At 34.6% G+C, this 19,712-nt stretch overlaps 1 long non-coding RNA gene across 1 annotated transcript; it reads left to right on the top strand.

Annotated features, from left to right (window-relative positions):
- The first annotated feature begins 3,586 nt into the window (after nucleotides 1-3,586).
- Nucleotides 3,587-18,968, top strand: LOC116270593. Its single transcript, XR_004178738.1, has 3 exons — nucleotides 3,587-3,805; nucleotides 15,227-15,360; nucleotides 15,460-18,968. It is a non-coding gene; the product is annotated as an uncharacterized LOC116270593 (long non-coding RNA).
- Nucleotides 18,969-19,712: the final 744 nt, after the last annotated feature.

The raw sequence follows: 19,712 nt of genomic DNA, 5'->3' as shown, positions 1-19,712 counted from the left end.
ATTAAGTGGGAGGAGTGTCCACAACAGTACAAACAGGACATGCAAGAGAAGAGACTGAGAGAGGAAAATCAATTGTGGAAATCAGTGAAAAGTCCAAAATACAGTTAACTGGAATCCAAGAATGTAAAGTGATAGATAATAAAGAAAAATATTATTTGAAAAGATAACGGATACAAATTTTCAAAAACTGATGAATGTCATTAGAAGAAAATGTTAATTACTAGCTGTGTAGTCTTTTCCTCTAGCATCAGACATACCAGAGAATTTGATATTTCATTAAATCCACCTTATGACATTAACTCAAGGAACAATTATTAACCTGTATATGGATCAATCATAAATGAGAATTCAGTCTAGGCTATATACTGAACAAAACCTTTGTATCTCATTATCAACATTGTTTAACAAGTAATGAGTAAGTGGATTTCATGAGATGTAACTGAAACAGAAAATGGGGTTAGTTATGAATCCTTTGAGAATTTTGTAATTATCCAGTCCCATAGCCTTGAGGGAATAATGTGACCAGCTAAGGGTATTCTTTAAAGGGTATTCTCTATGGCTCTTTTGAAATGACCTGCTTTCTCAAACAGTTATGCTCACCTCTCATGATTACACACATCATGAGTGGAATCAAGTCATATCCTTGACTTTAGGATATCTGAACCTTTGGAAATGGTAACTAGAAGTCTTAAAACATTAGCTACGTATTGATTCTCTCACCTTCAGAAAAAAGGGAATGCCCTCTTTCATAAATTAAATCAATTTGATATGGAATGAAACCTGTTTTGTGTTTTTTGTTGTTGTTTTTGTTTTTCCTAATGAAGCAGATTGTCAATCCAAACCTATAACCATTGTTCTTTGAAAGCATGAGCTTTGCAGGGTAGTATCAGAAATGGGGTTGACTGCTAGTCTCCAAAATCTATTAGTTAAAGAAATTTTAAGTTAAATATATATATATATGTATGTGTGTGTGTGTGTGTGTGTGTGTGTGTATGTGTGTGTGTGTGTGTGTAGAAAAGACTTAAAAATTTTTGATGATAGCATGGTTGTCCTCCTGTCCTTGGTTTGAAGAACTGAAAGCAGCAGATATTCAGTGGTGAATCTTATCAGTGGAATATAAATGAAATATCTTTATCTAAAAAAATTGATAAAACAGATTGCAAAAAGGTGGTATAAAAATTAAGTAATGTCTATGAAATACCATTTTTCTGAGTGTTGCCAGCCCTTAGCAATAATATATTCATTGATATGAGAAGGCAAAGTAAACAAAATTGAGCAAAGAAAAATTTGAGGCGTATTTGAAACTATGGCAGGAAAAATAATGCCTCCCCCAAAAGTTGCCGCATCCCAATTGCCTATATCTATGTATATGTTAATTTAAAAAGCAAAAGAAACTTTGAAGACATAATTACCATAAGGATATCGAGTTGGAGAAATGTTCCTTAGTTATCTGAGTGGACACAATGAAATCACAAGGGTCCATATAAAAGAGAGTCAGGAAGGTCAAAGTCAAAGAGGATCCATATAAAAGAAAATTAGAAGTATGGCAACAGAAGAGGAGATCTTTGGAGGAAAGCAGCCAAGAAGCAAGGAACGTATGCACTTTTCAGAAAATGGGAAATAAAAGAAAATGTTTTCTTCCTTAGAGTCTTGGGAAGGAATACTGGTTTGCTAACACCTTGATTTTAGCCCCATAAGACCATTGGACCTCTGCCTTCCAGAACTGTAGTGTAATAACACGATATTGTTTTAAGCCACTAAATTTGGGATAATTTGTTACAACAGCAACAAAATGTTTAAGCACCAACAACGTAAGTTTGGAATACGCAATGATGAGTAATAAGGCAAGCCAAATTATATACTTCTGATCTAAACAGTGGTAGATGCTATGATACGGATAGAACTCATTCCCTGTATGAACTTTATTCAACCCTCCTTTTAAGAGGGAAAGAAACTATTTTGGAACCTGAGCCAATTCGCTACCATGCAGATATGCTCTTTATTGGTATTAGCAATGTTAGAGTCATTCAAAAGAAGGAGAATGGCTGACAGAAAATAATGATAATAGAACAAGAAAGAACTTAACTGAGTAGTACCATAATATTTAACAAATAATGCAATAATTTAAATAGATAAAATTAATGTAGTTGCCATAAAAGAAAAAGAAAAAGAGAACAACAACAACAAAAAACTAGTGGTGCATTGTTGCTATCTGGGTGGAGGAAAACCAATCTCTCCCTTTGGGAGGCAGGTAGATCATCTGCACTCAGGAGTTCCAGACCAGCATGGGCAACATGGGAAAACTCCATCTCTACAAAAAAAAAAAAAAAAAAAAAAAAAAGAAAGAACAAGTGTTCAGCATTCAGAAAATGAAAACCATAACTACCTATATGACAGCATATAGGTAGGTCAGGTAACATGCCAGCTTAAATAACCTGTCAAATATGTTCCCTTTATTCTATGTTGGAAAAATTAAAATCCAATAATGCAAAAATGGATTGAAAACAGTATCAAAAACAAAAACTACGTAAAAAATGAGATTTAACTCAATCTTTTAATGTGGTAATAGTAAAGGATGAATGATTTGAGGCTTAGTGTTATCTCACCCAACCTTTATCTAAGACTCTAAGACTGCGTGCTATGGTTAAAGTTAAATAGTCTGTGATAGAAAACAATGTATTTTGAGAAGAATAGATTTTAATGCAAAATAAACTGGAAGACAAGAGGAAGCAATTAGATGACTTAAAGTGAAACATGGAGGCCACATTCATACTATGGCGCAGTCACCAGGGTTACAGCATATCTATACATTAACCTGTATCATGGTATGGTAGCATTACCTGCAATAGCACGCATAATTGGGATGAAGGAGAGTATAAATGGGAATAATTACTATAGATGGCCTATAGTTGAATATTGGGCAATTCTAAAATTTGTTATATTATTATAAATAATAGGAAATTTTTAAATAGGAAAATTCTAGAACTGTTGAAACTACAAATATTGTATTTAATAAAAGAATGGTACAAGTAGGCACACTTACACTCAAAACATCTCCAATTACAAGAATCCTGTGAGATTCTAAGGAAAGTTAGCACAGTAGAGTGACTATGGTTAAAAATAATTTATTATATATGCCAAAATAGCTAGAAGATTTGGAATGTTCCCAACAGAAAGAAATGACAAACTTTTGAGGTGAAGGATTGATTATCCCAATTATCCTGATTTGATCATTACACATTTGCATGTAAATATCAAAATGTCACATGTACCCAATAAATATAACAATTATTATGTACCAATTAACAAATGGAAAAAAGTAGATAGTTCCTGAAAAGCAAATGTTCATGTTATGGCATAATATCTTAATTATAAATTAATTCCACCAATGGTCTCTGTTTCTAGGTATGAACACACTAAAGTATAAAGTTGATTGTTATGCGGTCATATAGGTAGCTAAGGTTTTCTTTCATTTTCTGTCTTAATTTTGAAGATCGCTGAACACTTGTTCTTTTTTTTTTTTTTTTTTGTGGAGATGGAGTTTCCCAAGTTGCCCATGCTGGTCTGGAACTCCTGAGCGCAGATGATCCACCCGCCTCTGCCTCCCAAAGTGCTGGAATTACAGGGATGAGCCACTGAGCCTGACCCATTTCCTTGTTTCTCTTTTCTTTGTTTATCTCACCTCCCATAGAAACAACTGAAGAGTAGTAACAGAATACAACTGTTCGTCCTCTAGGGCGCCTAAATTTCCCAGAGTTCCTTTAGAATCTGATGAGATGAGGTTTAGATCTGATGACCTTCAAAAGTAAGTTGATGCTTTACATTGATTGTATTATAGAATTGTTTTCAGAAAAGATAGTCAAGAAATTTTAAGAAATGTAATATATGACTAATTGGTATAGCCTATATGCCATACATAATAGGATATATAATCAATGGTTAATTAAAACATCTAAAACTTAGGACTCAGGCCAATCTTTTTTTTTTTTTTTTTGGAGGCGGAGTCTCGCTCTGTCGCCCAGGCTGGAGTGCGGTGGCCGGATCTCAGCTCACTGCAAGCTCCGCCTCTCGGGTTTACGCCATTCTCCTGCTTCAGCCTCCCGAGTAGCTGGGACTACAGGCGCCCGCCACCTCGCCCCGCTAGTTTTTTGTATTTTTTTAGTGGAGACGGGGTTTCACAGTGTTAGCCAGGATGGTCTCGATCTCCTGACCTTGTGATCCGCCCCTCTCGGCCTCCCAAAATGCTGGGATTACAGGCTTGAGCCACTGCGCCCGGCCTCAGGCCAATCTTTTAAATCATGAGGGATATTCTGGGCATGGGCCTCAAGAGACATTAAATAAAAATATGAAATATATACTGGCTTTACTGAATTTTTCTGACTATGAAGTTCTATAATGTTATATGAGGCTTTTTTATTGTGATTGACACATATTCTTCCAATGGGTATCTTATTAGTGACTACAAATATCGTCCCCAGAAATAAATATGAATGTTATGTGATTCAGAACAAAAAGAGGTTTCTGAGAGACTTGCAGACAATAGTAGTCCAAGGGGTGGCATTTGGGATATATGATGCTAAAGCTGGATTCTATCATAGATGATAATACATCGTATTAGATTGGTATGATTAAGAACAAACTTGTTATGTTGAAGTACTAACCTGCTCCTTAAGCCTCTTCTATGTTTCCCAACACATTTAATTTTGCTCTTGCTAAATATCCATCTCAGGTTGGCAGAGATTCAGACAGAGAGTATCTATCTTGACCAGTCCTTTCAGAAACAGTAGCAGGGAGAAAGTGGATATAAAGAATCATGCACTAACCCTCGAAAGTTTATAAGCAAATGTGCCATGAATTTCTTCTACTCAGACTCCAATGTCCAGGCAGGTCATATGGCCACATGTAACATTATGGTGTGCAGGAAAGTGCAATTTTATTGTGTGTCCACAAAGAGGAGATCCAAAATACTTGTAGTAATTCTAATGATTACAATATGCAGGCTTATTAACTTGGATTTATGAATAACAGTTGCTAGGAATTATAATTTGCTATATTGTACATACCACATTTCATTTGAACATGTTTTAAAGTGGGGGGAAATATATTATTTTTAAAGGTGCTATGCATCTCTCATATGTATATTTTGAAGTTATGTTCTAATTGCTCACAACTGTTAGAAACCATTCCTCTTTTGTCTGGGTACAATTATATTTTGATTTAGTAATTTAACACATTGAGTCTAAAATGTTTCTTTTAATTTATCGAATTAGATTGTGATCATATTAAAGGAATAAATACATTGAGTATTCTCTGATGCAAAATTGTTATGTGTCCACTTGAATTACTATATTAACATGTTCAATAATTAGGATGATAATGTTCAAAGGCATTTGCAATAGTAAAATATTCCCTTTTGTGAGGATTGCTTATTCTCTCAATTCTCCTGAATACCTAAAAGTAATTATTTTGCTGTTGTTTTTTACACGCTTATTTTACAAATACAATGTACACATGTGTGTTTGTACGATTCATTGTACATTGTATTTTGTTGGTGCAGGATGGGTGATTACATTTTGCTAAAAATACAACAGTTAATTTACGAAGGAGAGGCACACAGGAAAACATATATATTATTCTCTTGGGTTCATTGATTTTTCCAGAGTAGGTTGTGTTGATAAAAAGCTTTTAGCTTTCTTTTCTTAAGTTTCTTTATCCTAATCTCAGGTGTTAGACTTTTATTTTCTTTCTCATTTTTTATTTCCCTTAAGTTCTTATCTGTCTGTATCCCCTCGCTTGTTTGCTTTAGATTCTGCAGCATAACTTTAAAAATCTTTTTAGGTCATATGGGAATTGGGGTTCTAGAAATATTTCTGAAGGTGAGTTTCTTACCTGTATTCTTCTAGTTAAGCTTTCAAAGTACTATTTGGAGTTGTCCTCATTTTAAGTACTCATTATTATATCCTGGTATCTACTTATGGTTTAGCTTCCTTAGCTTCCACCTCATTCTATTTAGGATAAGTGTATTTTATGTGATTTTCTTTCACACTCATGAATCCTTCGGTAACAAACTATTAATCTGTAATATTACTGTTCCGAAAAGTGGAGTACAGCTTCAGCATGATTCAAAGTATTATATTGCAAGAATTTTCTTCATTCCACTATAACATTTGTGAATGCAAAATAATTCATCCATGTTTGAGAAGTCAGAACTAATAAAATATTCAAAAGAAAATAAAAATAAATGTAATTTTAACCTTTATAAAATACAAATAATATAAAAATATAACAAAATATTACATAACAATTTATAAAGGTCATTTAAGTCCTTACTTTACATATACATGTATGTATGCATGTGTAAATGTGTATGTATATACATACATACATATGTATGTGTGTGTATATATGTATGTGTATACATACATATACATTTACATATACATACATATCCATTTGTACCAGTTCTTCTCTGTATGTCTGGTAGAATTTGTGAATCCATGTTATCTTGGGCTTTTGGGGACAAAATAATTTTTATTACTGATTCAGTATCACTACTTGTTAGATGACTGTCTGTTTAGGATTTCTATTTCTTTCTGGTTCATTATTCATTTCTTCCAGGATGCGTAGTTTGTGAGTATAGAGATGTTCATAGATGTCTCTGATGGTCTTTTGTATTTTTTGTAGTAGTGATTTTAATGTCTCTTTTTTCATTTCTGGTGGTGCTTATTTTAATCTTTATTCTTCATTTTTGGTTAATCTAGCATGTAGGCTATCAATTTTGTTTATCTTTTCAAATAACCAAATTTTAATTTTGTTAATATTTTGTATTACTTTTTGTCCCCTCAACTTCATTTAGTTCAGCTTTTATCTTTATGTTTCTTTTCTTCTTCTCTTTGGTTTGGCTTGTTCTTCCTTTTCTAGTTCCTTCAGGTGTGACATTGAGTTGTGAATTTATGATTTTTCTTTCCTTCGAAGTCAGCAGTCAATGCTATAAATTTTCCTCTTAGCACTGCATTTGTTGTATGCCAGAGATTCTGGTATGTTATATCTCTATTTACATTTGTTTAATTATTTTTAATTTTTAGCTTAATTTTTTTATTAACCCAAAGATCATTCAAGAGCAAATTGTTTAATTTCCATGCATTTATATAGTTTTGAGAGTTTCTATGGGAATTGATTTATAGTTTTATTCCTCTGCGACCTGAGAAGATACTTGACATAATTTGATTTAAAAAAATTTGAGACTGTTTCGTGACGTAACATATGGTCAATCAAATATGACATAATATCTATTAATAAGATAGACCATATGTTTGTGGCCCAACATATGATCTATTATCAGCACATGGAACAAGTCTAAAGAATGTTTCAGCCAGTAATCCCAGCACTTTGTGAGGCAGATGTGGGCAGATCACTTGAGGTCAAGAGTTTGAGACCAGCTTGGCCAATATGGTGAAACCCCATCTCTATTAAAAATACAAAAATTAACCAGGCGTGGTGGCACACCTCCAGCTACTCAGGAGGCTGAGCCAGGAGAATCCCTTGAACCTGGTAGGCAGAGGTTACAGTGAGCTAAGATCACACCACTGTATACCAGCCTGGGTGAAAGAGCTAGACTCCGTCTCAAAAAATAAAATAAAATAAAATAAAATTCCGTGTGCTGATAAGAAGAGTGTATTTTCTGCTGTTGCTGAGTAGAACGTTATGCAAATATCTGTTATGTTCATTCGGTCTAAGTCCAATTAAAATCCAATTGTTTTGTTAATTTTATAGCTCAATAATCTGACTAGTGCTATGAGTAGGGGCTTAAAGACTCCTACTATTATTGTGTTGCAATAAATTTCTTTTCTTTGGTCTAGTAGTAATTTTTTTTTTTTTTTAATGAATCTGGATGTTCTAGTATTGGTTGCATATATCTTAGGATTGTTATGCATTCTTACTAAATTGATATTGATCCCTTTATCATGATATAATGACCTTCTTTTTTTTTTTTTTTTTAATACTGCTGTTGATTTAAACTACATTTATCTGATAAAAGTCTAGTTACTCCTGTTGGCAGTCAGTTTCTGTTTACATAGAATATTATTGAATGTATAATTTAGTGTGGTGTCTTTAAGCTGCATATGGTTTGATTTTGTACTTTTTCTCCATTCTGCATATATATATTTATACTTTAAGTTCTGGGATACATGCGCCAAATGTGCAGGTTTGTTACATAGGTATACACGTGCGTGGTAGTTTGCTGCACCCATCAACTTGTCATCTACATTAGGTATTTCTCCCAATGCTATCCCTCCTCTAGCCCCCCACCCAACAGGCCTCAGTGTGTGATGTTCCCCTCCCCATGTCCATGTGTTCTCATTGTTCAACTCCCACTTATGAGTGAGGACATGCAGTGTTTGGTTTTCTGTTCCTGTCTTAGTTTGCTGAGAATGATGGTTTCCAGCTTCATCCATGTCCCTGCAAAGGACATGAACTCATCCTTTGTATGGCTGCCTAGTATTCCATGGTGTATATGTGCCACATTTTCTTTATGCAGTCTATCATAGATGGGCATTTGAGTTGGTTCCAAGTCTTTGCTATTGTGAATAGTGCCACAATAAACATACGTGTGCATGTAGATAAATTATCTCTTTTTACTTTTGAATTTGAATTTGCTTACATTTGGATGGGATTTTTAAATTCCCTTTTTGGAACATGGCTACAATGTATGCTGTCTAGGGTTGTTAGTCTTTGGTTCTAAGTGCTTTCAGTGTTGAACACTCTCTGTATATGTGTTCCTTGGTTATTGAGAGCCTTACTGTGATGGTTTTCTCAGATTGGTTGTAGTAGCAAGCTATGTACTGGGCTTGTGAACAGGCTTGCAAATTCCTGCTGGGCTGGGAGGGAGGAGGTGTCAGAAAGTTTGTTTTCTAGTGCTATGTACTCATGTCAGCAGATTTTTGTATTGGGTCATGAAGTTCAACCTTCAGGCTAGTAGGTTCCCTCTACTACAGAAATTCTGCTACTTTGTGTAGAAAGGAGAAGGGCCAAACCTTTCATGCAAGCCTTGGTCCAGTTGGGATGCTGTTGCCCCTAAGAGCCTTAGAATGATCCTCCTCTGGCATGCTTGTGTCAATCCCCTGTTGGAGCAGCAACAGGTGTTTCTGCAGCAGTGGGTGGAGGTGGGAGGAGAAATGCCTATCCCCAAGGCTGTTCTCAAATACTGAGGTCACTTGGCCACAGGGAGAGAATTTCAATGCTCCTTTGCAGAGCCAACTAAAGCACCCACATCTCCATTGGAAGTGGCACAGTCATTCTCAGCCCTTAAGCAGGGAGCTTTCAGGCACAGTAAATTATATGCTCTGGTTTCTTTTGTCCCAAAAGCTGCTCCCTTGGTGTGCTGCACTCCATCTCCCTTAGAAGCAACACTCCCTAAGGGCTAGAACACTGGGAACCCTGCACTCCTCTGTGTTCAGGGAGCCTTGTGTGGTTGTTGCAAGTTGAGCGGGTGGTGGAGATGGTCTGTGGGGGCTTTGGTGATGTGGAGACACAAGGGTAGAGATTCTCTAATTAAGACACAGTCTCCTGATGACTGTACTTCCCAGTATAATGCCCCCCACCACGGCTTAGGTCCAGAGTGAGAGTGATGGACCTGATACATGTTGGTAGTCCAGTGTAATGCCCTCAAGAAGAACCCAAGTTGTTGCCCATACCAGTGATGATTGGTTTATGAGAGCAGAGGAGCTCTCTGTCAGTTCAGGTACTGGCAGTCTGCCACAGGGATGAGGGTATAAAAACATTCCCATTTAACATTTCAACAAATTACCAAATCCCTCATGGTTCCTATCTGACTTCTGCCAGCTTCATGCTTCTGTCTTCCTCTGTACCCTAGTTTGTTACCATTAGCTCCTTACTAGTCTCCACCCTTCCCTTGACATTCTATTTGAGATACAATTATTCCCCTGTAACTTTGGTTCTACTTTTTGAGAAAAACTAGTATCCAACATCTCTAGTAAGTCATCTTGACAAAATATAATTTTTGTTTTAAGTAATTTTGCATAAATTCATAAGAGTCACCAGCCAAATATCAAGCATTAAATTAATTGCTACCTCAAAATTATGTTTACTTTTGTGTGCTTTTAGATAAATATTCAATATCTTAAAACTTACAATTTCTAATACACATAGGATCTATGCAATGCAGATTAAAACGTTTGAATAAAACTTGAAATGGTAAAAAATATTAAAGCTTAAAACATATTTTCCTTTAAAAAATTTCAAGGGGCGTTAATGATAGCTGAGACGAAGCATTTTGTACTCAACTCTTCCACTAGAAGCACCAAAATTATTAATAGATTATCACACTTCAAATCGATGAAACAAGAGAACATGGAAATTCAATGGAAACATGACAGACAATAATTAAAGCAAAGGAGAATGAAGCAAGACAGCTTGCAAGGCCAGCAGTGACAGAGAGCTGAGAGATACTCCCCAGTATGGAGAAAGAACGAGTGAAATACCCTCAGAGGTTTACATTTCCATCATGTACTCTGGCAATCCTAACCATGAGAAAGACCCTTAACCCTTGAGGACCCTGAAACTAACATAAGGATCTTAAGGAGCTAGAAGGAAATTGTGTGAAGGCACTGCACCAATGAGGAAGGTAGCACTGAGTCCCACACATTCTCTGAGACCAGAGCAGCTACACAAGGCACCATTTTAGAGCCCCGTTCTCAACAGACTGCTCACTGTGCTAGAGTCCAACATCACTGGGGCTGAGGTGCAAGAGATGTGACAGCTGCTGCCACCAGAGCTTAGGTGCAAGCAACCATGGTTGACCACACCTGGGACTCAGCAGCAAGCAAGGCTTCCCGGTAACTGCACTTCACCTGTAAAGACACATAAAGTCTGAAAATAAAATAATGACAAAAGATATTTCATGTAAATGCAAGCTAGCATGACTAGCTATATTTAGATTAGATAAAACAGACTCCAAGTTAAAAGCAGTTTAAAAAAAAGGAAAAAGAAGACAATGAAGGGCATCATATAATGATAAAAGGAAAAATCTGGCAAAAGGATATAACAAGTCTAAATATGTGTGCACCCAACACTTGAGCATCCAGATTAACAAAGCATATATTCCTAGATCTAAAGAGAGAGACAGACTGCAATACAATAATAGTGGAGAAAATCAACAAAGAGCCAGTAGCATTAAGCAGATTATCTAGACAGAAAATGAAAAAAGAAACATTGAATTTAAACTGGATCTTGGACCAAAGGGACCTAACAGATATTTACAGAACATTTTATCTAACAACTGTAAAATATACTACACATCCTTCTCTTCAATACATGGAACATTCTCCAGGATAGACCATATGTTACTCTTCAAAGCCGTTTCAACATATTAAAAAAAAAATTGTATTAAGTATCATCTAAGAACACAATGGAATATAACTAGAAATCAGCACCACCAGGAACTTTTGAAACTATACAAATACATGGACATGAAATAACACACTCTTGAACAGCCATTGGGTCAATGAATAAATTAAAATACAAATAAAAAAATTATCACAAATGAAAATGGAAACACAGCATACCAAAACCTATGGGATTCAACAAAAGCAGTACTAAGCAGGAAATTTGTAGCAATAAACATGTATATCAAAAGAGCAGAAAATTTTCAAGTAAACAGTCTAATAATGCACCTCAAGGAATTAGAGTAGCATGAACCAGACAAAGCAAAAATTAGCAAAAGGAAAGAAATAATAAAGATCAAAGCAGAACTAAATGAAAAAGACATTAAAAAACACACAAGTTCAATGAAAAGTTGATTCTTTGAAAAGATTTAAAAAAGATTAAATGTTAGCTAGACTAACCAGAAAAACACCCAAATAAACAAAATCAAAATGAAAAAAGCAACATTTCAACGAATACTACAGAAATACAAAATATCAACAGAGATTATGAACAAGTATATATTAAAATAATGGAAAACATAGAGAAAATGAGTATATTTCTGCAAGCATACAACCTATCAAGATTATATGAGAAAGAAATATAAAATCTGAACAGAACAATAATGAGTAGTGATAGTAAATCACTGATAAAAAATCTTTCAACAAATTAAAGCTCATGGTTGAATGGATTCACTATGGAATTCTACCAAACATAGAAAAAGGAAATAGTACCAATCCTTCTCAAAGTATTTCAAAAAAATTGAAGAGGAGGGAATTCTTTCTAACTCATTGTATGAGGCTGACATTCCCCTGATACTAAACTAACCAGAGGCCTAACGGCAACAAAAATACTTACAGGTCAATATTCCTCATGAACGTAGATGCAAAAATTTTCAACAACATGATAGCAAATAAAATTCAGCAGGATATCTAAAAGATAACATCATGATCTATTGGAATTTTTCTGAAGGACTCAAGTATGATTTAACGTGTACAAATCTATTAATGGGATACATCATGTCATGAAAATGAAGGACAAAAACGTATACTCACAATAGATGTAGAAAAAGTATCTGATAAAATTCAATATCTCTTCATGACAAAAACTCTCAACAAACTAGACATAGGAAAAACATATCTCAAAATAATAAAGGTTACATATGACAAATGCACAGCTAATGTCATTCTGAATAGGGAAAGGTTTAGAGTCTTTCCTCTAAGCACTAGAATAAAACAAGAATGTTCACTTTCATCACTCTTTTTCAACTTAGTATTAGAAAGTGCTAGCCAGTGCAATCATGCAAAACAAAAAATAAAAGATATCCAAATTGGAAAAGAGAATGTTAAGTAGTTTCTATCTGCAGATGAAATGATATTATATTTAGAAAAACCTAAAGACTACACCAAAATAACTCTTAGTGCTTAAAAATAAATTCAGTACAGTTGCAGAAGACAAAATTAACATATACAAGTTAGTAGCATTTCTATACAATAATTAAATAGTTGAAAAAGAAATCAAGTTGGTAATCCTATTTCCAATAGCTACAATAAAAATAAAATACCTAGGAATAAATTTAAATGAGGCGGTAAAAGATCTCTTCAAGGAAAACTATAAGATATTGATGAAAACATTGAACAAACAAATGAAAAGACATCCTATAGTCATGGATAAGAGGAATTAATATCATTGAAACAACCATACTACCCCAAACAAAATGCACATTCAATACCCTCCCTATCAAAATACCATTGCAATTTTTCACAGAAATAGAATGTCCATCAGTGACAGACTGGATTAAGAAAATGTGGCACATATACACCATGAAATACTATGCAGTCATAAAAAAGGATGAGTTTGTGTCCTTTGTAGGGACATGGATGCACCTGGAAACCATCATTCTCAGCAAATTATCGCAAGAACAGAAAACCAAACACCACATGTTCTCACTCATAGGTGGGAATTGAATGACGAGATCACTTGGACTCGGGAAGGGGAACATCACACACCGAGGCCTATTATGGGGAGGGGGGAGGGGAGAGGGGGGAGGGATGGCATTGGGAGTTATACCTGATGTAAATGACGAGTTGATGGGTGCTGATGAGTTGATGGGTGCAGCACACCAACATGGCACAAGTATACATATGCAACAAACCTGCACATTGTGCACATGTACCCTAGAACTTAAAGTATAATAAAAAATAAAAAATAAAGCAATCCTAAAATTTTTATGGAACCAAGATGTAGTTGGAATACCCAAAGCAATCCTAAGCAAAAAGAACAAAGTTCAAAACCTCACACAACCTGACTTCAGAATATATTACAAGGCTATAATAATCAAAGCAGCATGATATTGGTATAGAAATAGACACAATGGAACAGAATAAAGCACCCAGAAATAAATTCAAATATATAAGATTTTTAACAAAGGAACCAAGAACATACATTAGAGAAATGATATCCTCTTCAATAAATTGTTTTGGGAAAATCAGCTATCCATATACAGAAGAATTTAACTGGACTCCTATCTCTCACTATACACAAAAATTAAGTTCAGATAAAATAAATAATTAAATGTAAGATGCAAAACTATAAAATAAAATAAAACATAGAATAAACACTTTAGGACATTAACTTAAGGATTTTATGGCTAAGACCTCAAAAGCACAAACAAAAATACACAACTGGAATGATGTTAAACCAAAAGGTTTCTTCACAGCAAAGAAAATAATCAACAGAGTGATGAGAAAACATTTTTCATAGGAGAAAAAGTTGTAAAGTACTCATCTGGCTAGGAACTAATATACAGAATATATAAGGAATTCACACAACTTAACAATAGAAAGAATAATCCAATTAAAACGTAAGATAAGAATACGCATAGTCATTTCTTTAAAAAAAAACATGCTAATGGCCCACAGGTATATACAAAAATGCTCAACATCACTTATCATTTGTAAAATTCAAGTCAAAACCCCAATAAGATATCACCTTACCCTAGTTAGAATGGCTGTTATTAAAAAGGCGAAAAAAAAAAAATAGCAGATGGTGGCAATGAAGTGGAGAAAAGGTAATTCTTATACACTCTTAGTGGGAATGTATGTTAATACAAGCACTGTGGAAAACAGTATGAAAATTTATATCAAAAACAAATAAAAGAACTACCATACAATCTAGCAATTCCACTCCCAATTATCTATTCACAAAACAAGCATTCTTATACAGGTATCTCAAAGAGGCACCTATACTTGTCCCTCCCCTGACATGTGGGGATTACAGTTCAAGATGAGATTTGGGTGGGGAAAAAGAGTCAAACCATATCAATGAGTGAGTCAAATTTACAGCTATATAGAAGCAATAAAATAAGTCCTAGTGTTTAATAGCATAATGGAGTGACTGTCATTTGCAACAATATATATTTCAAAGTAGCTAGAATCGAAGACATGTTACAAACACATAGAGAAGATAAGTACTCCATGTGATGAATAGCCTCAATCACTTTTCTTAATCATTACACATCCTTTGCTTTTAAAAGCATTCACATTACTCCATAAATATGCAAAATATTATTTACCAATAAAATAAAAATAACATTTTGAAGTATGACTATTTCAATTATTTCCTCCTGGAATAGTCATAAAATATATAGATCATAGAGCAAAATTTAGTGGGATAATAATAAGTAGCTTGGGTATCATAAAAATTATGTTTTAAATTTTCAGTTCCCAACTTCCTTACTAGCTGTATGATCTTAAAAAGGCAAAATAGTTTCTCTGATTCTCAGGTTTTGGTGTGTAACACAATGTCAATACGTTCTGAATGGTCCATGAGGCTTAAAACTGAAAATGGATAGAAAATATTTCTACACACTCTGCTGTATAGTGAAGAACGCACAGGTATAGTGAAGAATACGCACAGGTACGTGTCTGCACATGCACACACAGACACACACACAATTTAGTATCACTTTCCTTGAGTTGTCTTCTCAAATGGATTATTTCTATTTACTCCCCACAGGGAAAAGAGGCTGAAAAACAACAGAGACAATCAATATGTAATTATATTTTTTATGATCAACATTTTATAATTTTTCTATATTCTTGCCTAAAGTTATTTTGCTATGTTCACTAATAAACTTTATTAGAAAAATATGTATCAGAACTAAAACATTCTTTAATTGAGATGTTGTGTTCAAAGACAAGTTGTATATGGCAGTGTTTTTATTGTTTGTCAAAATTTAACATGTTCTTGTAGTATCAAGAAAGAAAATAAAATACAGCATTTTTTCATGCAGTCAAATTATACTAGAAATGAGAGTGCAATGATCTTTTACCAAGCCAAATATAAAGATGATAAAAATGTATATGGTTTCTGTTGATTCTAAATGTCTAATTATCCCTGAAAGTTATGATGGAAAAGTTCTACCTCAGACTTATTTTAGTGTATACTATAGGATAATTGGATGAATTTCTTCAGTTTTACAGAGAATGAGATGCATAGTAAACTTTGAAAACAGTTGCTAAGATGTCTATCTATAAAACAAAAGAGAAAGAGATTATCTCTTTCAAAATGAAAGAATGTATATGAAAAGTACTTATAAAATGTTTATAAAAATATATTACTTACACAGAGCAGTTCTGAAATCATGGGTGTGCACTAGGTTTTTATACCTTTTTAAATCACCCTTAGCTCACTCTCACTTTTCCGTTCACCCCCTTCTCAATTACTGCCTCTGCCTCTCTCTCACCGGCAATTATTTCTAGCATGTAATTGCAATATCATTTTTTTTTTTTTTTAGTTTTTCTGAACTTTGGCATTTTATTACTGTGTTAAATCTCAAGTTATAGCCTCAGCATAATAGTCTTAGCATATTGTTTGATTGGAAATTTTTTCTTAAGTTTCTTTCTTTTTGATGTTATTTGATTGAGATGATGACAAAATAGGTAAAACAGCTGGAGTTGCAGTAGATTTAAGTACATGGAGAAGAATGAGACTGACTCCTAGGAGAAACACCAATAGGTAGAAGACAGAGGGTGATTCTCCACACACCTAAATAAAGTTAGTTACACTTTGTATTTTACAATGAAGTAATGATAGGGAGAATTCACAAACAAATTAGTACAACATCTTTATGTGACATTAACACAAACTCACCCAACCTGTAAAACATGTGTCAGTCTACTTGTAAATCAGATAACACATGCCTGGATAGCATAACTTTTCGGAGTCATTCAAAAAGTGCCTATTGATTTTTTCCCCTTATTTGTGTAAAAATTGTTGTGACTATGTTTCAATTTAAAGGCCACTCTCTTTGTTTTTTGACATATTGAAAACATTTTCCTACCTATAGTATTTGAAAATTTTGACAATAAATTGTTATCTGACATATTATAATTTCCATAATGCATTTTAAGATAGCCACAGAGATATTGAGATACAGTTACATAATAATGAATCTGGGTGGATAAGTCATGACTTCCACATGAATAAATGGTTAGGTCTCTAAAAATACCAAAATGCTCTATTGATTCAAAATCTCAATGCTTCTTTATAGGAATAGTAGTATCTATCTCAAAATATGGCTACTGTTTGAAAAAATAAAGTACAGGAGAAAAATTGCTCTGTAAATTGAAAATATAATAAGTAACTTGATGATTTTATTTAATATTTCACATTTTAGTGAATTTTTCTGATGATTCCTTGAGTATAAGTAGTATTTTAAAATACTTTCTCTGTAACTTTATCATAGATTCTCTTAAAAGAGTTTGATGTTTTCATTTGAAATTATCAGGACTTCCTGACCCTACTTATTCTCTAAATGAAATAATATTTATATTTTAATGTACTAATAAATTTAAAGGAGATAAATCCTGCATTTTTAACCACAAACATTTGCTAGTTTTGAAAGATTTCTCATATTTCTAATATTCTCTCATGCCAAATCTACCTTTTGAAAAAATGCTCAGAAACTGATTTTTATATAAAACAGTATTATTTCTTATTCAAGTGTTCATGAAATCACATATATTTGAACCATATACATTTAGAACACTGTTGAGGAAAAATACCACTAGAAGAGTTTTTATTTTCACTTTAATTGAAAAGAAATTCTTTTCATTGTTTTTAGCATAATATATTGTATTTGACATTGTCTGAGTGCTCTCTGAATAGTTTATTTAATAACAAGACCATTTTGCATATTTTATCTCATTTATTTGTTAAAACAATTCTTTGAGCTAGATATTATTAGTCTCCTTTTTCAGGAAAGGAAATTGAGGTGTTAAGAATTTTAAACAACTTTACCAAATAGATAGCTCATTAATAATTAGAGTTGAAAGGTTTATGACACTCAAGTTTGTTTTATGCACATATAAATTTGCATATTAGTTGTGTCAGAGTCTAATCAAAATCAAAATCAATAGGTGGTCAGGAAATTGGGAAATAGGAAAATAGAGATGGTGGAGAAATAAAACTGTGATCATTTGTGGGACCACTGAAGATAGATTGGAATCAAACTTGTTTTCTTCCACTTTAAGGTTTTCAGCTTTGATTATGAGGAGATAATGAGTGAAAGCTGAAACTTTCACTGTGGGTCTGATAATTCACATAACTGCAGAGTCAAAGAAGCTGAAGGAGGAGAGTCAGCAGGAGCTGGACTTCCAACAGATCTTCTGGGTCTACTAAGGGGGAAAAATGGGAATCCAGAGGGTAAGTGGCAATCGGTGTCAGCTAAAACATTTTTGCCCTGCCCCAAATTGGAAGTGTAAGAGTATGGCTGATATTTCATTTGCACCTACCAAATCTTACAGAAAATGTGCCTTGTAACTACGTGAATTAAGATATACACAGAGCAAGGAATACTGGAAAAATATACACCCAACTTAGCTATGCTGACACACTGTAAACTTACTACAGTCCAGCTCTTGTCTGTGGGCTTGTATATATCCCACATATAGCAATGTTTAACTTCCAAATAAAGACATGGGTGCAACATACCTCTACCAAAGAAAATGCATCTTTTCCTCATAACCAGTAGTTCCTCCTTATCGGTGGGGGACATGTTTCAAGATCCTCAGTGCATGACTGAAACTGTGGATAGTACTGAACTCTGTATATGCTACGCATACATTTCTTTTTTCTTCTTCACAATTTCATGGATAGAAAATTCATCCTTAATGTAGATTTTAGCAACTTTAGCATACAATTTTTTTATTTCTTTATTAAGTCAAGAACTTTCACCTTTCACTTAAATAAAGAACTTTGGCCTATTCAAACCACCAGCATCTTGTGTTTTGGTGCCATTACTATGTAAAATAAGGGCAACTTGAACACAAGCATTGCAATACTGGGGTAGCTGATCTGATAATTGAGAGGACTACCAAGTGACTAACTGGGGAGTCTATACAGTGTGCAGGTGCTGGACAAAAAGAGCTGGGCACAGTGGCTCATGCCTGTAATCCCAGAACTTTGGGAGGCTGAGGCGAGTGGATCACCTGAGGTCAGGAGTTCAAGAGCAGCCTGGCAAACATGACAAAACCCCATCTCTACTAAAAAAAAAATACAAAAAATAGCTGGACACAGTGGTAGGTGCCTGTAATCCTAGCTACTCGGGAGGCTGAGGCAGGAGAATCACTTGAACCCAGGAGGCCGAGGTTGCAGTTAGACGAGATTGCACCATTGCACTCCAGCCTGGGCATCAACAGTGAAAGTCTATCTCGAAAAAAAACCAAAGATGATTCTCATCCTGGACAGGGTGGAGTGGGAAGACAAGATTTTTCTGCTCAGAACAATGACAATGTAAAACTTATAAAGTGCTTATTTCCGTAATTTTTCATTTAATATTTTCAGACTACAGTTGACTGCAGGTTACTGAAATTGCCAAAAGCAAAACCATGGATAAGAAGGGGCTACTATAATAACAAAAAATAAAAAAAAAATGCATTCATTAAAAGATGCCTTAAGGCCGGGCGCAGTGGCTCAAGCCTGTAATCCCAGCACTTTGGGAGGCCGAGACGGGCGGATCACGAAGTCAGGAGATCGAGACCATCCTGGCTGACACGGTGAAACCCCGTCTCTACTAAAAAATACAAAAACTTAGCCGGGCGAGGTGGCGGGCGCCTGTAGTCCCAGCTACTCGGGAGGCTGAGGCAGGAGAATGGCGTAAACCCAGGAGGTGGAGCTTGCAGTGAGCTGAGATCCGGCCACTGCACTCCAGCCTGGGCGACAGAGCGAGACTCCGTCTCAAAAAAAAAAAAAAAAAAAAAGATGCC

The sequence above is a fragment of the Papio anubis genome, chromosome 15, assembly GCF_008728515.1.
Source record: "Papio anubis isolate 15944 chromosome 15, Panubis1.0, whole genome shotgun sequence".
NCBI classification, from domain to species: Eukaryota; Metazoa; Chordata; class Mammalia; order Primates; family Cercopithecidae; genus Papio; species Papio anubis.
The sequence above is the reverse complement of the archived record's forward strand: the minus strand, read 5'-3'. Positions and strand labels throughout refer to the sequence as shown.